The 26,184-nt window shown below is 33.3% G+C and overlaps 1 pseudogene; it reads left to right on the top strand.

Moving 5' to 3' along the window:
• Window positions 1-1,016: 1,016 nt before the first annotated feature.
• LOC124371991 lies at window positions 1,017-19,295 on the top strand (annotated as a pseudogene).
• Window positions 19,296-26,184: the final 6,889 nt, after the last annotated feature.

Below are 26,184 nucleotides of genomic sequence, written 5' to 3' on the forward strand. Positions count from 1 at the left end.
GGGATGTTTTTCTTTCGTCGACATCAGCGCGGGGCAGCACCGAAGGTGCTGCTGAAGCCCGCGCTGATGGCCGGAGGCACTCGCATTTTGGGTGGCGGAATGTGATCAAGAATAAAAACAAGTTTTGAGTGTTTTTTTAATAAAAAGTTTTAGTTTTGGTAAATGTTTGTTTTTGTTGAATTTTTGTGTTTGGAGAAATGTAGAGGTAAAACACGGAAGTACAACAAAGCGATGCACCAGCTGAACGGGCGGCGAGACTCTGCAATCACGTTATCTACTAGACGCTCGACTTTGACCTCTGTCTGAGGATGGGGAGGTGTTTGCGATAAGACAATTCCTGTTTTATATTGACGAAATATTGTTCTACGCTAATCTAGTAATCAGTAGAAACGAAATGTGAAATAACGATTCATGTCTGGGTGTGGTCGGTATAATCCCAAAGTACCGTGATTTTATATTTTCTAGTTTACTGAAATATTAATATAAATAAAACCTCTTTTCTACATTGGAATCTATATCCACATGATCACAGATTGCACATCGCTATTATACAGTATTATCTTGTATTTGTATATGATTTTTTTTTTATTTTGTGGGTACATGTTCGTCCTTTTCGCATGTTATAATTTGCATTCTTTTTGCAGTGCTAAAACGTCGTTTCTTGGAACTAATCGTCAACCAATGTTGTATTTGATAAGATTACTAATTCATTTAAAACCTTTTAGTAAGACTTTTTTACTGCTCAAGTGAAAAATTTCTTCTTGCCATAATTATTTGTCGGACCAAACAAGATGGGAATAGCGAACGCTTGGCCTCTTAGTTAATATTTTATAGTGTTTCTTTTCCAATTCAAGACTGTAAATGTTATACATAGAGAACATTTTTATCTTTTTAATAAAATATATGCAATAGTTCAGTGAATATTTGAGAAATCAAGTGTATGTCGCTTCGTGGAATTTCCAAAGCCTATGAGAAAAAAAAAAAAATCTCAGCTCCAACTGTCTCTGTCAGTCAATGTCAAAATTGAAAATACTAGTAAAGTTAGGTTATGTTAGTATATAGTTGCTTGGTTACTTTCATTATGTCGTCTGGAAAAGTTTAAAAGTGATAACCGTCTTGCGAAATAAATTACAAGTTATTACTTTAATAAACAATTAGCCTGTCTTCTCTGTCAGTTATCCGACAAGGTTAGAAGATTTTATATTTATTAATACAGTACTTCATACATTTTGTTAAGTTTGGTACTCAATAAAATTGTTTTGCAATGGAGAAATAACACAAATTACCAAAAAATGTAAACATTAAAAATGTTACTTTGGCGTGTGCCTGTTTATATATTTCTTTATTGTATACAGCACACAAATATAAGCTATGGTTGTATTTGAACTAATAGTATTTAAACAACTGGCTATTTTGTTGACCCGAGTCAACAACAATAGCCTGTTGACCGAGTACTAAAAATTGAAATATCCTAATGAAACTGGGAACAAAGAAATATTATAAGATTTTGTATATTGTCCGTTAATTCATTGTTAATCAGACGGAAGATATCTAAAATTTTTAGTACCCAGTCAACAGATTATTGTTAGTTGTTGACCCAGTTCAACAAGCGGAGAGGGGTAGGGTACGATAAGCGGACCCGGTTTTTTATATCGAAATAGGCAAACAATATTACTTAATCATAACCATCGATATAATCAATCGATACTGATTAATAGTTTTTAACAATTAACTTAAATAATCCATATCAACAGCTGTAAAAACTTTCAAATAATACACGTAGGGTAATATTTCAATTTTACATAAGTAACATTTGATTATTAAAAATGGCAGTCAATTTAAAAAAAAAAAAACTACATGGCATTCATTGTTTTGAAAGATGATGTCCAGACATGTTTTTCGTGGCTTCAACATGTTGGACTCGTCCTGAAAACAGTTTTCCTAATTTTGGTTATAACAATTTGTTTGATCACTGTAAATATTAAATTCATATTTTAATTTAAAACATATGATTGTTATTGAGAACTATAGTTACTTCTATATTGATTGATAGGCTAGGATTTGAGATGCGAATATTAGGTATTGATGATTACATCCTTCAATATAAAAAACCGGGTCCGCTTATCGTACCCTACCCCACGCAGGATGGTAATATGTATAAAAAGGCATTTACATAGTCCGATCAATTTAAGGTGTTTAAAACCTTGTAATACTCATTTGTTCCAAGTTGCATTGAGATATCTCAATTTTTAGTGCCCGATCAACAGATTATTGTTGGTTGTTGACCCCGGGTCAACAAGCATAACAGCTTCTAATACGCATAAATAGGCACTTAATTTTGTCGGACCTACTTCAAATTTAATTTACAATGCAGTTGATCCGGTAATATTTTTGTTCCAAATTTCATTGAGACATCTCAATTTTTAGTACTCAGTCAACAGGTATTTGTTGTTAGCCTGGTCAACAAAATAGAAGGACCTACTACTGGGAACAATCTTGGAGTATATGGCTGGTGAAATAGCCACGTAATGTTGTATGTTACCTTAATTCAGTAAAATCACTAATATTGTAGTTCTGGTCTTTTCACTGTAATGAACAAATTTCACTTTTGGAGAGGATAAAGGAAATTTTCCAATAGAAGACGACTTCAGGGTGTCACATTTTTGTTGAAGATTCTAAACTGTTTTATTGACTCTCCTCACCTCCTCATTGATTTCTGCATCCCTACTGGAACTCGCTCTAGAGACATCTTTGGTCACAGGCAACAGGGGGATAAAGCCCTCCCCCTGATAATTTCAAAAAACAAACATTAAAATTGCACTCAGTAATTTGTTTTTAAAGTTGGAACACATTCTTGAGTTTTTAAAGCTTAACATTTTCCCAGAGAAAGATCAGAAGAATTGTACTGGAAAATTTTCCATGTTTTGGGGAGAATATTTTATATTTCCTAAGCCACCCATTCTATCTGCCCCCTCTAAAATAATTTTCTATATACACTACTGGTTTCAGGCAATGGGTGACAACAGTATTGAAGAACAACTGGGGACAGACGTGGTGCAAGAGGTCCTGAAGTCTGGTACGGACCTAAGGCAGTATTCCAAACAAGTAGAGCAAGAACTCAAGGAAGTGGAAAGTAAATCGATCCAAGACTACATTAAAGAGAGCCAGAACATCGTCAGCTTACATAACCAAATTGCAGCTTGTGATTTTATTCTTGAGGTAGGTGACCAAATTTAATTAATTATTGTTGAACGTATGTTGAAAGATTGAAAAGGTAACAAGAAGTGTATTTGACAAAGATAACTTTTTTATAAAATTAGCTTAATTTTTATAGTTTGTTGTACTGTAATTAGTACAAGCAAAACTATGTAAAGGATTAAAACTGTTTTGTAATACAAAAGTTTACTTAATTTTGGTAAAGAAAGTAAGAACAAAATAATGATATTCATGGTTTTACAATGTAACACTATAAGTGTATACCTTCCATGGAAAGACAAGTCAACACAAATACAGTAAACTCTTGATTAATTACGGAATGCAGGTAATTTATCTGATGTGTAGACTACCAGTGCTTTCTTTTTAACTAAAAAAAACTTAAAGTAAGTTTTAAACTCTAAAAAATACTTTGAAATATTAAATAAATTTAATCAGAATCAGATTGAGTTAAATCTGACTAATTTAACCCTCTGAAGCCCAATCAAAGGCATATACTGTTACTGATATGAGCGAAGTAAAGACTTGGTGACATTACATCGCTTTTTGTGAACTAAAAAAAAACTCTCAACAAGACATAATCTATAATATCGGATATTACTATTTGGCGTATTAGTCTACCATTCTAATATATCCGTCTACAGCGGAAGGGTTAATATAGAACAAAATAAGATGTACAAATATAAAACATAATATAACATTGCTTTGGAATACAGATATTACAATGACTGTGATTACCGAATTATGGTAACTTGCTTTTTGAAGAGGACTAAAAGATGGATAAAAAACTAAGTGAGTGATATTTTTGTAAACTTGTTGTTTTCCCAGTAAAGAAAGAAAGTGTATTGGCTGTAATAAAAGTATAACTTTACATGTTTTGTGTTTTACAAAATTATTGTTAACTTCATGACATGAAACCATAATATGTGTAAATATCTGAAGAGTGAAACTGTTTGTTTCACATAGAGGATGGAGAGCATGCTCTTGGGTTTCCAGTCTGACTTAGGCAGTATCAGCAGTGAAATTTTATCACTGCAGCGCAAGTCTGTGTCTATGTCGCAGCAGCTCCATAACCGTCAGGCCGTGCGAGCGCAGTTGAGCCAGTTCATCGGTGATATCGCCGTTCCACCTGCACTTATCTCGTGAGTTTCCGCACTGTAGATAATTAATGTGTAATTTAATATGAGTATCACTTAAGTTGAGTCATAGAAGTGTGGACGTACCTGACTAGCTAATCCAAATTAGTTCTGTTTTTTACAGTCAAAAGGTTTTAAAGGGTAGCATGATTCTTAGAAAAATTCATCATTGTGAATTTTTTCCATTCTATAGGACTCGGGATCAAGAGGAAAGTACTGTATGGGCTAAAGTATGATATTTCAGTCATTGTAAAAAAAAAACAGAAAATTATTTGTATCAATAGATGTCAAGAAAAGCCGCATTACACTGACTTCATGAATGTCCGTGTGTATTAAAGTAAATTTTTCATTCTGAAAAAAAGTAAATGTAATAAAACAATGTTAGAACTGTCATCATCTGTAATGAACTAATTTTCAAATAGCTGCTAACTGTTCATCACAGTTGCAAGAATTCAAGAGTGTTTCTTTTCAACTCAATGTTTAGTGCAGAAGCGCAAACAGCTAGAGGCAGCTGGGAGAGATGAGTTCTGTTCTATTGCCAACCTTGTTCTTGGTTACATTTATCTTCAGTTTCTTTACTGTCCTCATCGCCGATAATACTGATGAATAGATAATCTATGAATAGCATGAGCTTTGGTTAGTTTAATATAACAAAGCTGATAACTTTTTCTGTTTGCAGAGGAATTCTAGAGTGTGCCGTCACGGATAAGGAGTTTCTTGCTCATTTTAACAGACCTCAATCACAAGATCAGTTTTGTCAAAGAGCAGAGCTATAAAGGTACATTATTTGTTTATAATTAATATAAACAGAAATGCTGCATTATTAAATGTTGTTTTTTTTTAATATGGAATCAATTCATAGTTCAGGACCTTGACATCCCAGAATAGTGTAGAGACAGTTTTCTAAAATCTGGCTGCAACCCATGAGAAAGCTTCTGAATTACACTCAACTGCGATTCCTCCAATTATATAGTACTCCATTTTGTCCAAGAAATTTTCATGATTAAAACAGTCAAAAGCCTTCTAAAAATCACAGAACAGGCGACAAATTGCCTCCCACTGGCCCAAGGCAGCCAGTACAAAGTCAATCAAACTAATCAAGATCATCCCAAAATTGATATATTTGATTGAAAGCCAAATCGGTATTTATTTATTATTGAAAATTATGTAAAGAAATATTAAAGGCTTGACATTTTCACAAGTTGAAAATAATTTTGAGAAAACTGATAGAACTGAAATTGGTCTTTAATTTTCTGTGAAAGTCTCAACTTTTGAATGTGAGGTTACCCTTGCTATCTTGAGACTAGAGACAATGTTCTCTAACCAAAAAACAGAAAAGCTGTTTACAACATTCAACATGGCAGCTGATACGTATTCTAATATAACTCTATATTACACACTATAATACATAGAGTAACTCGGTATTAAGAATAAGCGATGAATCAGCTATTTCATCACTGTTCTTACGACAGCGTATCGAAAACCTTGATGGAAGTTGGTTTGCTTTAATGTTCAATGATGGCGTAATTTTGTAAACTCGAACTGCATTACTTTTATTTGTTTACCATATCGTTAATCTTAGTGTATGCACACTTATTTTTACACAAAATTAATATCGCTCATCCAGCAAAACTTTCATAAACATGTTTTATTAAGTGTTTAAGAAAACTAAGGCCAGTTAAATATATTGGTGTGTTAGTAATATTGTAATTGTGTAATATTGAGTGTCCAACTCTTCTTAATCGCACGTTGTGTTACAGATGTGAAAGCTTGCCAGGACGTGAAGGAGGTTGTGGAACAGTTGAAAATCAGTGCTGTCACCAAGATAAGGGCGTACATGCTGGAACAGATCTCCAAGTTCCGCAAACCAATGACAAATTATCAAGTGCCGCAGAATGCTATGCTGAAATACAAGTAAATTCTTTAATTTCAAAAAAATACTAATTTCAAAAAATGAATAATTTTGCAAGTTATGTCACAATTCGTAGTCCTGTGTTCCCTGAACCTCAAAGGAAAAATATAAATAATCCAAAAATTCTGATAACAAGAGTTTTGGGGAATTTTTGAAAAACTAATGTAAACCATGATATTTTGGTTAATAACCTTTACTTTATAAATATAGTTACATACTGAAGTTTTTATTGTGTACATTGCTTTATTGTTAAATAGTCTCGTGTTTTATGCTTTTACACAAAAGTTCACATGATTTACAATAATTATCATATTATTATGTTACAATCATTGACAATACAATCACAGAAACATGTCATGTCAAAATATGATGACTGATTTATGATGACTAATTAACTTAATATACTAATAGATTACTGAAACCTACTAATCAACAATTTAAAGTTTAAAATTTTATAAGTAAATAATTTTATCAATTAAAGAGAACTGGAAATCAATGAATTCTTATTCAAACAACAGATATTGTACCAATACACTTTGTAGAAGGTGGTCTTTTCAGTTACAATATACTAGACATCAACATCTTAATAAATAAATATAAATTAAAAAGTATGCAATATATAAATATAATTAAAAATGCAACAACAATTAACAAACAATAACAAAAAAATGTATATTACATAGTACCTTGCCCATTCATTAATCATGTTAATTTGAATCAGACTACATGTTTTTTACAATTAATTGTTAAGATCATAAAACTAAATGTGTAGTTTTTTAAAGTTGAGAAAAATTATACTATTGATAGTCTTTTGAAATTTTGTAATAAGTCATGGTAGTTTAGTAGTTTTTATATTTCCCTAATTCCAGGTTCTATTTTGAGTTCACTCTTGCTAACGAGAGAGAAGCAGCAGAAGAAATCTGCCGTGAATATGTCGACACAATGGGCAAGATATACTTTTCGTATTTTAAATCTTATTCTTCTAGACTCATGAAGCTTCAGGTGAGAAATATTTCTAACGTAATAAACTATTTTAACATCATCTAGACATTGAGTGTGAAATCCGCAGTATTTGTAAAACAATTAATGTCTCAGGCGTGTTGCTATTTAGAGGAACCAAGAACTTAAGTCATAAACATTGGTTCTTAGAACTGACAACTTGTACAATCATTTGTTGATAATTAAAGAAAACAGCTCATAAAAGTTTGTCAATAGCTGATTTATAAAATTATGCAATATTTTAAAATAAATTGTGATTCAATTTAATAGATTGATTTGAAATTTGCTAAGAAATATAATGTAAATAACTGAAAATTTCAATTGTACTAAATTTTGCTTGTTTAATTGGAATGTTGAATTTAGCTCCAGTTCACCTTCCTCTTATTGCAGAATTTTTAAAAACATCCACACTACAGTGCAACCCCAATCAAATTTACAGTACTCTCACTCATACCATATTCATTGTTGCCAATTTACCCACTTCCAGTGCCAGTTGTCAGTATACTGATTGTGCAGTCACCCAGTTGCACAGTTGCATGCCATATACTCGCCAGCGCTAAAAATCCTTGGGACATTAAAAATCATTTTAAGCAAGTCTTTAACGCCTTGGGTATCAAGGCAGTTTTAATTGATTTCTGGCAACTTGCTGACAAAATGAACTTCTGCGCGTGAGGATAAGTGTTAGTATATTATACGTAACCATTCGACTTCGTCCAGCAAGGACTGATCGAATAAGACGGCTGGCTCGCCGTTTGGATCTCCCAATTGCATTGCAAAGCGAAAGTCAGCACATTTGATTTTGAGGAATTTGCTTTGAGATTTAAGCTAATTGTTGAACACAATTATTTGTGCCAACAAAAGTTTGTTGTTTCAGAATTATTTTTGAATTGTTACTAAAGTGAAACGTTGTGTCATCATCATACTTTACAAGTCTCTCATACCATAGCGATGACCCTGTGTCATTGACATAGATAAGAAAAAGAATTGGACTGAGGATTCATCCTTGAGAGACCCCATACTCAGTTAAATTGGTTCAAAGAATTTGTCTGAAATTTGAAAAACTGGTGTTCTATGCCTGAAGAAATGAACTAAGCTATAGAAGAGGCACACCACTGATGCCATGAAACTTGAGTTTGTCAAGTAATTTCACACGGTCAACACAGTCAAATGCTTTTGAAGTCGAGAAACACACTTAATGTGGAATTTCGCTTTCTAATCCCTCTACAACCAATTTGACTAGACTCACAACAGCGTCTTTGGTCGACTTATCCTTTCTGAAACCGAATCAATCTTCAGAAAGCAAATTGTGCTTGTTCAGAAAATCAAGCATTCTAATAAAAAAGAGTTTTTTTAGATACTTTGTTCAGGACAGGCTTATAATATTATTGGTAGAGGAGTGATCATCTTTCTTAAAAATTGGTGTAACTTTTGTGATTTTTATGTGAAAACTCCTTGTTTGTGTTAACTCAGTTGGTCAATTTATCTTTCTAACAAGGAGTTTTGAGATAAATACAAACTGCTCATGTAGTTATGCAGTGCAGGTAATAGTCCTTCCCCCTCTAAAAATGGAAGAGGTCAGATGGTACAAGTTCCATCCAGAAGACGAAGAATTACCACCTTTGTCTAGAACTAATATTATTTTGATACGCAACAGTGTATTTTGATCCAAATTTGCACATTTTTGTCCAGTTTGAGGAGCAAGCCACCAAAGATGATTTGATGGGAATTGAGGATACGGGACACAAGGGCCTGTTCCACAAGTCCTCACTGAAGCAGAAGAACACAGTGTTCACGATCGGCAACCGAGGAGAGGTGCTTACATCACTGTTGGAGGCAGATATCATCATCCCTCACTCTGCCCAGAAGGGGGAGAAAAGGGTGAGAAGTGAGATAATTATTGTTCATGTCTACTCTTAACAATAGGTTGATGCCATTTTGTTGTAATATTACGCTATTAGTCAGGGGTTCTGGTTCTTTAGTATAATCAATGAATCTGTTATTTAAAATTATACTTGTGACATTGTATTAAATCGATTTTATGTAACATAACATCTGTGAGTAATTTCAAAAATAAAAGGTTTATTATAATCCACCCATTTACTGATCTATCATTAGATATACCGTAATATTTCGTAGTTGACGTCGTGTTTGTAGATGTAAACAAACATTGCAAGCCAATATCAGTATTTTTAAATACAAATCTCTGCCTAAGTCTTTATAGAAATCCAAGCAAAGTAATGCCTGCACGATCTATTAGGATATTCGTCAACTAAATAGGCACTCACTAATAACAGAACAGATGGTGAAATGGTGCAGGCAGAATAACTTTGACAAAGCATTGTAGTGAAAATTCACGATTTTGGCAGACAAGTATCACAAAAGAACGGGAATGGATTGGAAAGAATTGGCTTGCTGGTTGGATTATATTTTCTCTGGTATGAAAGATTTTTATTACTTTTTCTGAGGCACTTGGACAAATACTAGATTTATTTTTTGTACTTGGGTTTTTTTTTGTGGATTTATTTTTGACGTAGGTGTTTATTGCAGCACCCCTATGAGGCACTGTTCCGCAGCGAGCAGTACGCCCTGGTGGACAATGCGTGCAGGGAGTACTTGTTCATCTGCGACTTCTTCATGGTCCGAGGAAACCAGGCTCTGGAGCTATTCAACCGTATCATGAGCGAGACACTCAATCTGTTGCTGGTAAATATTGAGCTCTTAATTCTGTAGAACTCGAACTGTTCGTAGGCAATCTTTCAAGGTAGTAGAAGGTGCCTAGGCAACTTTTCGCTATCAGCTAAGCTAACAAACAATATTTATTACATATGTACATCTGGAATAAAAAACTTCTTTTCGGCTGATATTCTGCTAAATTTTTATGCCTTCCAATTCATTATAAGGGCCATACTACGAGGATAAAACGGTTGCTGTAAATGTTGGTTACTTTTAATTATTACAAATTATGGAAGCAGAATTATTTACATTGATTTTAATACTGAATTTCATCACGGTGTATGCATGTAAAATGAGTATTTTATAAACACTCTCCACCTGTGAATTTGTAAGTTCCAGTTTCATGTTGGTGTATAATTGTAAAAATTGGTTCACGAGTTAATGATATCCCAAAAATAAAAATAAGCAAAGATAACAACAATAACTTTTTTTGTCAAGATAAAAGCAAGATCCATAGTACATTGTCGTTATCTCTTGAAAACTGAAAATGTTTTGCAAAACTTTCAAGGCAGTTCAAGATTGTTTTCCAGTTTTTCTTAGCACATATTTTCATCAATTTGTTATAATACTAAAATGTATATGTTGTTAGGATTCATGAATTTTTCAAAGAAAACATAATGATATTATGCAGTTCAAATTGATAATAGCCTATTTAGGTCCTTCAAAAGTCGAGTATCACATCTTACAGTATTTCACTTACTCTTTAATTTATTGTAGGTCATTGACAAGCCCAACCCAAAATCAGAAATAGTGTTGGGTCTAAAATGAATCCCTGTGGTACACCTGTACTGAAAGACTTCCATTTATATTCATATCTTCTATCTCCAATTGTAAGCAAAGTTTTTGTTGTTTCCTTTACTAGAAATACAATTGAAGTCATTTTATAGTCGGCTAAACTTAATATAAATTCTCATTGGTTAAATTGTTTTTGCAGAAAAACCTGAAGACATTTGTGTCATCATGCTATGACTCCATTGCACTGTTTCTGTGCATGCATCTGGTGCTGCGCTATCAGCTGTTGTGTCACAAACGTGCTGTCCCTGCCCTGGACCAATACTGGGATACTATGCAGGCAATCATATGGCACAGGTATGTTAACTTTGTTTCTTCAACTTTAGTCTTTTTGGTTTCAATGATATCAGACCCTCTTTCTGTTACTGCTTCTCCATCACCAATAAGTTTCTTCTCTTTCAATCTTGTTCCCGTTACGTTTTCTTTTCAATCTAATTCTAGTTTGGGAATGTTCTCTATTTCTCTATATTGAGCGTATTATATATGCGTATGCACTGTGTTGTAATTTTTTTTTTAGATAAGAATGAATTTTCCCCTCCAAAACATTCTAATTCAAATCCCTGGCAAAAACATTGTGATCAAAAATTTTTCATATGCACCACTGAAGATAATCTTTTTTGTGTTTTTTTTTTTTTTTGCTGCTGTGTGTAGCATTTCAATAATAATGAGATTAATTGCTTCTCTCCAAAAATGCAGATCAGTTAGAGGCAAAAAAAAGAGGTTCGGATGATGACTGACTATTTTGACTGTCTCTAAAACTAGCAGTATTAGTTGATGTTAAAAAAAAAAAGTAAAGAATGCCTTATTTTACCAGGTGAAGTTAGGGCTAAGAAGCCCTCTCTAACACTTAACCTGGGGACCAACAGCTTAATGGTGACTTCCGAACCACCACCAATGGCCGGCCAGGCGGGCCGCTTGCAAGGACAGGATCGCTCAGCGGTCACCTGTCCAAGCAGCGGCCACGCTCGACGTTGCTTGATCTGGCTTGATGTTGTGTTCTTCTTCAAAAAATTTGAGCATACTATCAATAAACACTTAGATTCCACATTGCACCGCTCAGAAAATGATGAAGATAACATTTTGTGCATCTTGTTTGCTGGAATTGAAGATCACATGAGTAGTAAACCAAAGTACCTATCATACTCTAAAAAAATATACTATGTGTCCCAAAAGTTCTCTCCCCCCCATATTAACATTGTTCAACAGAATTATCTCAACCAATATCCTTGGGGGTTTCAGCAATAACTCTTAAGTCATCGCTAATTAGTTGGTTAAGAATGCAAGTAATTATTGTTCATGTTGATCAATTCCTGGACAGTTAAAAAAGACGTAAAGATTTTAAATTGACAAAATTCTAATATTTTGACTGTTTACATATTAACTAGAGAAAACTAACTCACCAGTAAGAAAAATTCTGCAAATGCTATATAATTCTATGGTTGTCAACAAATGGACAATATGAAACATATATACCAGCTATAACAAAAGTCTCACCTCTCACCCCCTCCCCCACATTAACTTTCGAACAGAAATATATCAACTGATATCCATGGGGAGGATCTTATAGTACTAAAAATCATGGTGTTTTAGGGTATATGGGATTTTAGCTTAAATGGGGGATTGGGGAGGGGTATGCTGCAAACCAGAGGTCTCTATCTCAATTTAGTACAATATGGCAGCCTGTTAAAATTGCAATTTAAAAACTATGCTAGAAATCAAAATTTTTGTCAACAACTGGTTATGGTTGATGATTTTGGTTATTTATTAATGTTGAAATAAATGAACTGAAAAAAATTCAAATATTTCAGATGAAATATTTTTTTTTTAGTAAATACATAAACAATCAATATACTAGAATTTTGTCAATTGAAGATCTTTGTACTTTTTACATTTTCCAGTTATTGATCAGTATAAACATTATTTACTTGCATTCTTAATCAGTTAGCTGCAATTAAAAATAACTATGAATGTTTACCATGCCACATTTTGTTTTTAATTATGCCATTTATTCCAACAATATTGCTCTCAATTACTATATCTCTAGCCTATCCCAATTAATTCTTTCATAATAAGCTATGAGATTTAATATATTTGTATCAAATCAATACATATGTTTTCCCTTTTATGTGTTTTTTCTAATGATCTGTCTGTGTTCTAAGGTTTTAATTTTCTAATTTTTTTCTTTATCAGTTTCTGTTGACAACTTTTCACAAATAATTTTAAAATATAGAAGAAAAGCATCTGACCTGAACTGAGTAAAAGACATCTTTCTACCATGCAGAATACTAATGAATTTAGATTTAAATAATCCAAAAAATACAACATTTATTTTCTTTTTTAATCAGTTTAAGTAATCTGTTTTAGTCATCCAAGCTTGTTACGCTGTGTTTAAGGTTTGAATATGTTTTCCGCCTCAACATCCAAAGTGTGAAGGACTGTGATCCAACCAAATTCAGCAAGGAAACTAAGCCCCATTATGTGAGTATTTCCCCCAACAATATCTCTGGCAAAATAAAAGCATTCTTCTTCACCATTTAGGTACCTTTTGTGATCTAGGTGGAAGACAGCAGTGTGTTATGGTTTATATCATGAGGTAAAATATTTTTCAAACGATTTTGTAATCATTACTATTGAAGAGTGCGTGAGGAATTGCATTGGCCTGATAACGTTGTAAATTTCCGTAACAGAACAGCTGTTTTCAGTAAATCATTTCTAACGTCTGCTTGCTGTTTGTGGAATTTCTTCCTAGCTCCTTTAAAATCTTTGGTGGGCAAATATCGGTTTGCTAAGGTTGTTAAGTTGTATTTTTGGCAGCGGATGATATGACATTATCACTATAATGTATTTTCTGTTGTATTACAGTGAATATCAAGAACTACTAAGAATTGTTTTTTCAGAGTGTAATTTTTGTTAGATCCCTTAGCCAGAAATGGTCATTTTTGTACTATTTATTAATCTTGCTAAGGAAAATATAAATTTTAGCTAGTAACAACTCCTTGGATGTAGATTACGCGGAGGTATGCAGAGTTCAGCGCGGCCGTAGTGGGGATCAGTGAAAGTTTCCCAGACGAGAGAGTAACACGACTGCTTGCGCAGCTGCTGGACGAGGTGGAATGTTTCGTTCTGCGAATGGCGGCAATCTTTCCACAACGTAAGGAGCAGCTCATCTTCCTCATCAACAACTACGACATGGTCTTGTCCATCCTTATTGTGAGTAGCATATGTAGTATTTCATCAGATTTATAGTTAATTTACTCTTTTACAACAAAATAATTAATGTACATAATATATCAATAAAATAACGATAATTTATTAGGAACAAAATATATTATTTTAACCCTCAAAGTGTTTTATTCAATTTGTACATAGTCACAGTAATTTTCAGGATTCCATTGAGCTTTCAAAAAAATTTTAAAATTCATAATATTTATAAAGTGTGCCACATCATTTTTTAACAAAGGAAAAACTGTAGAATCACTTGTTCGAAAATTTAAAAAAATTTATGCTCTAAAATAAAGGAAAGCTGTTGCTTTGTAAACAAGCTGATATAGTACAGCACGTTCTAGTGGAGAATTTTGTTAATAACAACACAATAGACATCAAATTACGTAATTTGTGATTACGTACAAAATTAAGGGTTGCGTAATACGATAAAATTAAAATCATTGATTCCGTAAAATTACTTAATCCGCATTCTTTGGAAATTTCGGCGTTCTGTAAAATTACAGGATCCGCATTCAAAGTGTTACATAAATCCGCAGTTTGTATAAATTGTAGACCTAGAAAAACATTAGGGACAAAGGTTTGCCCTTAGTCCTCAAAGGGTTAACAGATGGTATCATTAGCTTCATGATCCTATTAATCATTACTCCAGATATGAAGAGTTAACATTGTTTATCTATTGGTTTGTTCTAGAATTTATTTGCTTTACTAGAATTTCAGCCAAGGCAGACAAAATACAGTGTGTTTGCCATGAAGAATGTGAGCTTTTGCAATGCATAACATTTACCAAGATAGTGTACATACTATAATTTTATTAACATACACAACATATACTGTATAGTTTATCTAATTTTCATGTATGAATTATGCATTAAAAAAATTAAACATTCATATAGGAAAATTAAAAACAAATAATATCCTTTGTGTTAGCACATTAAACTTCTTTATTGTCACATTAAAAGATTTTTTTCATAACTTTAATTTTTTTTCCATTATGGCTGTTGTTTCTGTACAAATGGCTTCTTTTTGATCATTTGTTGAACGTGTTTAATGTACACACATTTTACTGTAGATACTGCATCGTACATCCTACTTGGATAATCGGACAGATTACCGTGGTTACTGATCATTCTTTCAAGGCTGAAGTTTGCTTGTTACTTTGGTGACCACCAGAGAGCGCTGTCGTAGGTTATGGTGACCAAACTGCATGCTGTATGAATGGCAGTCAGTGTTTGGACAGGACCATCGATACAATTATTTAGGGCAGCAAAGTAATATAAATATGGTGTTAATTATCGTTAGGGCGAGCAGGAGAGGTGTTGGAAGGGTTTAGGGCTGGTCAGTTGATGATTTATTTCTAGGGGTTATTTACGATAAAACAGTAATATATTTTCTGAACAGAAAGACTAGGAGTGAACAGGTCAAGTGTTGAACATTGGTAATCGTAATTGAGTGGATTTAATTAGGTAAGTACTCTGTCCACATCAAAACTAAATAATATAACTTCATGCATTATCTGTTGAAATTGGCGAATTGTAAAAGCTGTCTGTGTTAGGGACGAGGCCACTCAGATGGTTAGATAGTAGTAACCTTAATAACCACGGTTCTTATTTTGTGGACCTAAGAGATTGACAGCCGCAATACCACTGAAAGAAAAAACTGACGTTAAATGAAAAAAAATTAGATGAGCGAGTGGATTAGTACGTATTGCAAAGAACAAGATGACTAGATGGGTGATGATGATTGTAGCAGTTGAGCTTTGCCACATTACTTCGCTTTCATTTTATTTGATAACTGAAGATTGTCTGTGAGAAGTAAGTGCTTTGATTTAAACTGATTGTCATTCGTATATTTATTTGCTAATTTATGGATTTACTGCAGGAGAGGACGCGAGATAGCTCGAAGGAGATGGACAGCTTCCGAGAACAGCTGAACAGCAGGAGTACAGAGTACGTCGAGGAGATTCTCAGTCCGTACTTTGGAGGAGTTATGCAGTTTTGTGAAGGAGGGAGAATCTCTCGTGGAAAAGGGTCAGGGTGACCAGTTAAAGAAACAAGAAAGTAAGTATAGATGGAAATTTTGTCACTAGAACTTTTAAGTAACACATTATGGCACGTGTTAAAGAGGTGTGTGTTTGAGTTTGGATCAGTTATTTCAGCTAGACTTATTTGAACGTTTTGTTTGAGTTGTCCTAGATTAAAAAAGTTTATTAGAATGAAAATTATAACTTAACAAAAATTTATTTAAAATTGTTTAAGTGTGGTTGTAGAAAACCACGATACGTTCAAAATTACATAAGTTAATTTACAATAATTGAAGTTTTAATTTTCCAATTTTATTATTATTTTATTAGAGAGCGGTGTTACTTCAGTAGTCTAGCTTTTGCACATCCAAAGATCAGTCACTGACTGTGGTAAATTAACAAATTCTGCCGTTAAACAATAAATAATATAGTGGTTTACAATATTACATGCCCAATATAAAGACTTTTAAAGCTTTAAATGTGATTATTGTCAAATTTATTGGACAATCCGGATCAAGATGGTAATTTAATAACAACCTTTTTGTCATATAATCCTAAAATTACACACTCAAAACAGTACAATTGTATGAAATCGTATCTTGTATATAATTTGGTCTTAATGGGATCTTAAATTCCTAAGTTATGAATTTTGTAAGTTGCAGTTTAGTTAAAAGGCACCAAAACCCGTACCCTTTTTCAGCATATAAACAGGGAGTTATTTGTTTATAAATGATTAATTTTATGTCCAAATGCAGACATAAACAAGTATAAATCCAACCAGCTTTCAGGCACTCTAAAATGAATAGAAAAAGAAATAGAGAAGAAATAAGCTGAAGAACAGAATTAGATGAGAAGAGAAAATCTACAAAAAGAAAGTGGAGAACATTTTCTAGAAGCTAATAAAAAGTTAAAAAGAACAAAGATTTTAAGTGAAGTTTAAATTGCCCAAGCAATGATAGAGGGTGTTAATAAAGTAAACTTTGATGTTAAATAAATAAACAAACAAACAAAATGTATACAATATTCAAAAACATTTTAAGAAAGGTAAATTAAGCCTCATTTCAGATTTTTCTTTAAAACAAATCATAGTTTCCTTTTGTTGCCATACACAATTTTGTTACCATGAATAAATTTGGTAATTATAGTTTTCCTTTACATTGAAGATTTTGTTAAAGGCTATTTTGTCCTTTACATAATGAAAATGTGTTATAATTTTGAATAAAACGTTTATAAAATAGAACAACATAGAGGAGATTAGGGTTGAAGGTTTGCTATTGATTTTTTCAACTCAGGGTATATTGCAAGGCTTGCATGTATGTAAATATATACATAAATATTTAGTTCAGTAGCATAATAATAATCTAAGATTATTTAATTCTTACTTGAATGAATTGTGTTTTTTTTTTTTTTTTTACAAAAATGCTACAAAATATGCATTTTAGGCCTGGTATTTTTGCAATATCAAATCTGTTTATCACTGATAAAAAATCGTACACCCTAGAATTTGTAAAAAATGTGTTAGTACTTTTTTGCACTTTTATTTATTTTTGTAAATAAAAAAGCAAAGATTTTAGTACAACAAATTTACAATTTGAGAAAATGAGATTAATCAAAGCAATTAGAACTTACAATATTATTTATTTTTGGGATGAGGACTTTCAAAACCAAATGTTTCATTGTCAGGTGACACCTCAAACCATTTTAAAGGCCTCGTCCCAAAAATAAAATAAAAAAGAAATATATATTATGTGTTTTTTTAAATAGCGAAATCAGAAATTGTAAAAGAAAAAGGGTAAATTTTGGACAAAAGTAACTGGCACAACAGGTATAGATGTTTGTGAAGGCCTGGCACATTATGTAATGTAGACAATATTGTTTTGCACTTAAAGGCTTAAATCCTACATTAGCTGTTACATCATAATAATATGTTAATGTAATTAGCTTGTTCATGCTTGATTGTGTTTCACACTCAGTTTAGCTTCATGTTTTTATAACATCACATCACGCAATAAAAGATCTGATTATTTTGGTCATACCTATAATGGAAGTCACATGTGTGATGATTTGAACAGGTAAATCACTGGCACTAGTCCAGTCGTTCTCCAGCACCTGGAAGAAGTCACTGGAGACACTCCAGGAGGAGGTGTTGAAGTCGTTCCCCAGCCTGGTGACCGGTTCTACACTGCTGCAGCTAGCACTGACTCAGCTGGTCCAGTACTACAACCGGTTCAGCAAGTTGCTCACGCCCAACGCCAAGGCACAGCTCACCAACATCCACCACATCATGGTGGAGATCAAGAAGTACAAGACCAACTTCTAGCATCCGGCGTCTGCCACGGTGTAGCACGCTGTGTACAGTGACTGTGATTGTAAAGTGGAAGATGATATTGTACATTCCTGTAACGTCACTCGGTACCTATTACATCATGATGTGTACAAAATGAATGAACACGGCTCACGTTCTATAATATACTAAAATATTCGATACTGTAAATATATTTAACTGGTATTTATAGACAGATCAATAAAATATGAATTCATACGCAAAGAAAGAATGTTCCGTTAAATAAGTTTAAATTAACAGGGCTAAAAGACAAGGATTTTATTGGTAACTACCTTTTAGGGTTCACTGATTTAAAAGAACACAAAGACACGTGAAGGTACACATATTTCGGAATTTTCGACAGGACTGAAACTTTTCTCAACGAGTAGGGAGCATTTTTAGTTGTCTGCCCAGTTGTCAATGTGGGAAGCAGGGTTTCCATTTAACGTTTTTCTAGACACTTTTGTATAGGTACTATTTTGTTCAACAACGGAAACTGTAAAGTCAAGAATTATTGCTCTTATAGGGTCCACTACTTCCCATATTGACTGTGCAAACCAAAGTGGACAGACAACCAGAATGCTCTCTACTGGTTAAGATTTCAGTCCACTCAAAAATCATTTTTAAACATGTGCACTTTCATGTGTTCTTTCAAATCAGTGGACCCTAAAAAAATACAAAAGGCAGTGAAAAATATCGAGCTTTTACAATTTTGTGAGCATTCATGTTCAATATAACTTTGAGTAATATTTATTGATCATGTCTACACCCTCGTCTGAAATAAGAATGACAAAAACGTAAAGTGAAAACAATACAAGGTAATGTTCATATTTGTAATATTGATTTTTAACTCACATTAGTGATTGGCTGATGTGCTTCTTTATGTTGATCTACCTAGTGAATATTCTTATTGTTACACGTTCAAGAGTTCATTAGATTTTATTTATAAATGTTATGTATTTCTTCATTGTTGATTGTCTGCAAACTAAAGTCATCTTAAACTAATTAAATATACAAAAATAACATACATTTTTTAATTCTTCCTGCATTTTTCCATTACAGTGATGTACAGTGTTGTCCAGAAAGTAGCCGCTATTTTTATATTACTGAAAAAATTAGCTTACCAATCGCAATCAAACTTAAGCCTCCTTCAAAGTAATCTTCGCTGGACAAGATGCACATGTTCAAGCAATCCTCCCACTTCAGAGAAAAAAAGTTGCAAAGTCCACCTTCAAGATCACTTTTTTCTCCATTGTCAAATTCAGTTTGACCTCTTTAATTATTTGAAATTTGATTAAATGGAGATTTATTGGGAACAACCAGAAATCACACACATCAGAATGGAGGATGTGGTACTTAGCTCTTGTGGTTTTTGGCCAAAAACTGTTGAATCTTATGAGAGGAATGAGTCAGTGCATTATCAAGGTCAAGCATCTAGTCTCCAATGGCCCACAATTCTGGATGTTTTCATCACACTGCACCCCTGAGATGTCCAAAAACTTCAAGGTAGTACTTCTCGGTGATAATGTGGTTCTCTGGAGCATATGCACTACACCTTCGTGTCCAAAAAACACTGTGATTTTGCTGTGCTTTTTGGGTTCTGGGTTCCAGGTTTGATACAGGCTGATGATAGGTCTTTTGTTTCAGGATTTTAGTCACAAACTGACTCATCGCCAGAGGGTGGTCTTGATTTCATACAAGTCTTGTGCAACTTAAAACTCCTTTTGATCTTTGGTGAGCAATTAAGGGGTGAATTTTGCAATTACTCGTTGTAAACCTAAATCCTTGGGCAGAATTTCGGCAACCTCTTGATATGACTAAATCTCGCACTCTGTTAATAAATTGTCTCAAGGCCGACTAGAATGCTGATCACTTTAAAATAAAACACTGCCATTTTTAAAACGATTGAACCACAAATTCATGGAAGTCAGGGACATGGCAATTTTGAAAGGCTTGCTGGATCAATTAAGTCCAGGGTGTCTACTAATGAGGTATAATGAAAAACAGTGACCTTCAAAGCAAAAGATCGGTGCCCTTTAATGGCAGTTTTAATAACCATTACAAAAGTAATGTAAAAAATGAAACCATTTGTTCAAAGTAATATTTTAGGGCATATTTGTCAAAAATCAAGACAAATACGAAATGAAAGCAAAATACTATTGACAAAGGTATGATAATTTGGCCATCTAAGTACGCTTTCCCATACATTATGTACAACCACAACATTTGAGCGACTGGTACTTTGCGTACTGGCAATCAGTTGCAGTTCACAAATATACCCAGCAGAATCCGGCAACGCATGTCACGTATATACAGAACTGAAAATAAAATATTTGTACTGATCATCCAATAGTTAATGATGCCGTAAGTCTCTGCAAATTCGATTGCTGAATGCCATTGATCAATTCTAGAACCTGAATCTTAGTAGCAGATTCTGATAGACATTTACGTAGTTATGGTAGGAAGGGCTGATTCAATTTGAATGATGACTTTAGATCCAGTTCACCTTCTTTTTGATGTAGCATCCGGTATCTGACGCTGTCTCAGACTTGACTCCTGGAATTTGGAGTCGTGTTTGTCTAAAGAGAGCCAAAGAAAGTCGACTACGAAGAAGCTCAAAATGAATCTTTACATCATTTCGACATCAGACATCTATAAATAGGTCAACATGATCAACCCTTCCTACCATAGCTAAGTTATTTGTAGAGTTGCTCCACCGTGCTTAGAGATCGTGTCAGAACATCGTAGTGTATTCAATTGTGCACCTGATGAGACAATGAAACTGCCACTTCACCAATTTTTTCAATTCAATTGTCTAAAGTTTGTTTTTGACGATGGTGGAATTGTAAAGGAAGCAAGATTTTTCCTGGCACTTGCCATAATATTGTGATACAAGAAATCAATCACAAAATTATTGGGAATTACTATTGACTCTAACCTATCTTGGACGAATCACACTGACACCTTAACAAAAAAACTCAGTACTGGAATATTTGCAGTACGTCGGATGAAACGGATAGGTGGCATAGATGTAGCAAAGACAGCCTACTATGCGTTGGTTGAATCGCACATTAGGTATGGCCTGAAAGCTTGGGGTGGGACATCTGAGGCAAATCTCACCAAAGTTCTTGTTCTGCAGAAAAAGGCGATTAGGGCGCTTGCAGACCTTAATCCAAAAGACAGTTGCAGAGAGGCTTACAAGTCACTAGGAATTGTTACTGTTGTCGCTCTTTACATCCACGCAGTTATCTTTTACACAGAAGAAGCAGACTTTCCAAGGGGCAGGGATTTTCACTCGTACAGAACCTGAAGAGTTACTGACTATCATCTACCTACTCATCATACGACTCAATACACCAAGAAACCCTCCTACATGGGACGTAAACTGTTCAACATGCTGCCACCAACACTGAAAGACCTAAAGGGACAGAACTGAAGATTCAACTAAAACAATGGCTTATGGAGAGACCTGTCTACTCTATTAAAGAATACCTAGACCTGGTGAAGACATTGTAAAGCAAGAAACTGAAGCTATTTAGTGATGTATGTTATTAATTAATTAATTTATTTTGTTGACGCCAATACAGATCTTGATGATGTGTAAATAAAGATGATTGACTATTGACTAATCCGAATTATACGGACGTCATAAATATGGCACCAACTCCCAACATCCGTATACTGCGGATGTGCACTTTTTAATAATTACTGGCCACCTATTCTACGAAATGTTTTGAAATTCCACAGACTTGTGTAAAAAGATGTATTGTATCAAAATATAATTGTCCGTAAAGCTTTGACTTTGTATTTTGTCAGCCTGTGATTAAGAAATTGCTATTCATCTCAGCTGACTGCTCACTGATTGTGGCATACAGCTGTATTTCACTACGTTGTGAATATTCCACTTTGTTTAATGTTATTAGGTTAAGGGGAGGCGGTACCCCAGAAAAATATTTTTTTCACATTTTTTTTTTATTTTTTTAAAATGTTAAGCGGCTTTTTCTGCACACAATGATATATAATACATGTATATTTGAAAATTGTAAACCTACAGAAAAAAAGTTTTAAAATATGCTTACATCATGTTTCAGGAAGAAATTTGTGACAGCGCTTGCGTTTATTCACACATGTACTATTATACATATGACCTTTTATTTTTGTGTGCTATAATTTGCTTTTGTTGTGTTGGCAGGCCTGAACTAACTTCTATTTCATCAGCTTTGAGTTCTGCTTCTGACTTTATACTGTTTGTTTATTGTTTTGCTTAGTGTTTTGGTGCTTTGTGAAGTGATATAGTGAGTGTTAGTTAGTAATTTATATTTATTATTGCTAACAAGATTGTTTATGTATAAATATGCCTCGTGTTAAAAGTAGTTATGCTAAACCCCGTAAAGGAGTTGGTGGTAGGAAAAGAAAACCAGCCAGTCCTAACCCTAATGAGATGTCAAAAGATGAGTCTACCCCTAGGCCTGAAATGTCAACACAATCTCAGTCAAGCTCTTCAAAGAAAATAAACATAGATAAGTATGAGATGTTTAATTGTGATGAAAACTATGACAATGAAATTATTAACATGCAAATTTTATCAGATCAACTTTTTAGTTCATCACTTTGTAAAAATTGCAAGAAAAGTGGTTTACAAGTGCGTGCTGCTCAACATTTTGGCCTGGCTTTTGAGATGGAGATTTATTGTTGCCATTGTAAATATGTACATAAATTTAATAGTTCTAGGAATATTAATTTAGAAAAAAAGACTCTATTTGATGTAAATATTAGACTAGTGTATGGACTGAGGTCTATCGGGAAAGGTATGGCTGCAGGCAAAATGTTATGTGGCGTAATGAATCTTCCGCAACCTCCAACAAAAACCGTTTCGATATAATAAATTTTTAAAAGACAAGGCTAAACAGGTAATGGATGAATCCATGAAAACTGCTGTGGATGAGGCTGTTGAGGAAAATAAAACCTTAGGTAAGAACGAACGCGACTTAAAAGTAGGTATTGATGGCACTTGGCAACGGCGTGGCTTTAGCTCTCTAAACGGAATTGTTACTTGTACAAGTGTTGACACAGGAAAAGTTATGGACATAGAAGTGTTATCTAAATTTTGTAATTGTTTGGACAAACAACAACATGAGGCTATTTGTTCGGCAAATTATCAAGGCTCGAGCGGAGGTATGGAGTCAGCTGGAGCCTTAGCTATTTTTCACCGATCAGTAAATAAGTATAATGTTAGGTACTTAGAGTATTTAGGTGATGGAGATACAAATAGTTTCAAAACTATTGCAGACAGTAAACCTTACGGTGAAGTGGAAATACAGAAACTGGAGTGTATAGGCCATATTCAAAAGAGAATGGGGTCTAGGCTAAGGAAACTAAAAAGAGACTCAAAAGGCGTAACACTTTCTGATGGCGGCAAACTAGGTGGAAAGAATAGACTAACAGATGGCATAATTGATCAATTGCAAACCTATTATGGAAATGCTATTAGGAAAAATACTGATAACCTACAGAACATGAAGGCAGCGGTTTGGGCCATATATTTTCATAAACTTTCGACGGACGACAATCCTCAGCATGGCCTTTGCCCGTCAGGAGAAAATACATGGTGTAAATACAACAAGGCAAAGCACACTAAAGAGCCATATTCTCATAAGAACAGCATTCCTTCAGCTATAATGTTAGCCTTGAAACCAATCTTTCAGGCTTTAGCAAATCCTGACCTTCTTCGAAAATGTTTACACGGTAAGACGCAGAATGTCAATGAAAGCATCAATAATGTCATCTGGTCTAGAGTGCCAAAAAAAGATTTTGTGACATTGAACACACTTGAGTTTGGTGCTTATGATGCTATTTCTACTTTTAATGATGGCAACATAGCAAAATGCAAAATGCTTAGAGCAGTAGGCATTGAACCTTGCAAGAGGACAATTGACGCAATGAAAAGTTTTGACTACGAGCGAGTGCGACGAGCAAATTGTGCGATAAGTGACTTTCAAAGACAAGCAAGGAGACAAACCAGGAATTTAAAAAGAAGGATTGAGGAGGATTTTGAAGAGGAGCCTGCATATGATCCAGGAATGCACTAATGCTACGGTAAATAAATTGCATGTTTTTTTTCTATAATTTTGTTATTGTTTACTCTATTTGTGGCTGGGTATAAGTTCTATTTCATAATTTTCTCTGTTATTTCTCTTATAAATGTATTCTAAACTCAAAAATGTTTGAAATAATATAGCCTAATTAATTTTTTTTGTATTATCTTTCACTCCGTTATGACTATAGGCCTAACCCGCATCGCGTTACTTTTGATATACAAATTTTCCAATATAGATAATTCTAAATATTAAAAGCATATATAGCCTATTCTATTAATATAAAGATCACATTTAATTATAAAAACCAATTACATATCATATATAGGTAAAAATATTATATAACATAGCTAAATAGGTCATTATATATTCGTTTTTTGCGATTTCCCGCAAATTTACTTTTTTACAGTTTTTGCACACAAAGGTAACACGTTTCTCAGAAACTACTTGGACAATCAACTTGAAACTTTTACACACATTTATATAGGTATTTTGGCACCTACTGAGTTTTTTTGAGATGCCTCCTATTATAATTAGGTACCTAAAAAAAATATTCTAAATTCCAAGTTTGATATTTCAATATGGGTTTGAAAAAAAAATCATAAAAAATTTATTTTTTAAGATACAAGCACCAAAAAAACTCAGTAGTTGCTTAAATACCTATATATGTTGTATAAAAAAATTTAGGTTGATTGGTCCATTAGTTTCTGAGATAATGGTACCTATGTTAACATTACAAAGATAGGGGTACCGCCTCCCCTTAAAACAGTTTAAAGTACGATAGTTAAATATGAGATTGTTACTTATTTTATCTGAAAATGAATAAAACGAATTGTTTCAAGTCTCCCGTAATCGAAAATACACCAATTACTAACTTAGTTGCAAGTGGTGTGAACGTGGGCAGTGACGACGATTTGAGTGATAGCTATCATGACATTTCTGAAAACATATTCTAGATGTGTAAATATTCTATTAACATTTTTTTTTAATATAGGCTATAAACAGTTTTAATTATTTTATCAGAAATAAATTTAACATAACTTTTTATGTTTAGTAGTATGATTTTCAAAGCTAGTCTTTCATTTACTTGCACAAAAAATGGCAATGGCAATTATATATATATATAATATATATATATATATATATATATATATATATATATATATATCAATTATTAGACTTCTTGATATAAAGTTCCTTTAATATTTCGGCTTTGCCGTTTTCAAAAAGGTATAATAAAAAATAACTATTATTTTTTATTATACTAGACCTAAGCAAGCCAGTCCCAGCACAAAATTTATAATGACATTTCTTAATTTTATTTGAACTATGAACAACTTTAAATTTCAAGATAAAAATTACCTCCAAATTAATGGAACAGCTATGGGCACCAGGATGGCACCTGCGTATGCTAATCTATTTATGGCAAAATTAGAAGAAGATTTTTTTGAATTCTCAATCCTACAAACCTCTTGTATGGTTGAGATTCATTGACGATATTTTTATGATTTGGAATAATAGCTTTGAAAATTTAAAAAGAATTTTTGGAAAATCTGAACAAATTCTCGATTTTGAAATTTACCTGGAAATTTTCTAAAGAAATCATAACATTCTTGGATGTAGATGTTTTTATTAAATCTGGATTTCTCAAAACAAAAATTCATATTAAAGACAGTAACACAATGGATTATCTACATTTCAACAGCTACCATCCTGTACATGTCAAAAAATCAGTA

Source organism: Homalodisca vitripennis, unplaced genomic scaffold, assembly GCF_021130785.1.
Source record: "Homalodisca vitripennis isolate AUS2020 unplaced genomic scaffold, UT_GWSS_2.1 ScUCBcl_2354;HRSCAF=7027, whole genome shotgun sequence".
Taxonomy (NCBI): domain Eukaryota; kingdom Metazoa; phylum Arthropoda; class Insecta; order Hemiptera; family Cicadellidae; genus Homalodisca; species Homalodisca vitripennis.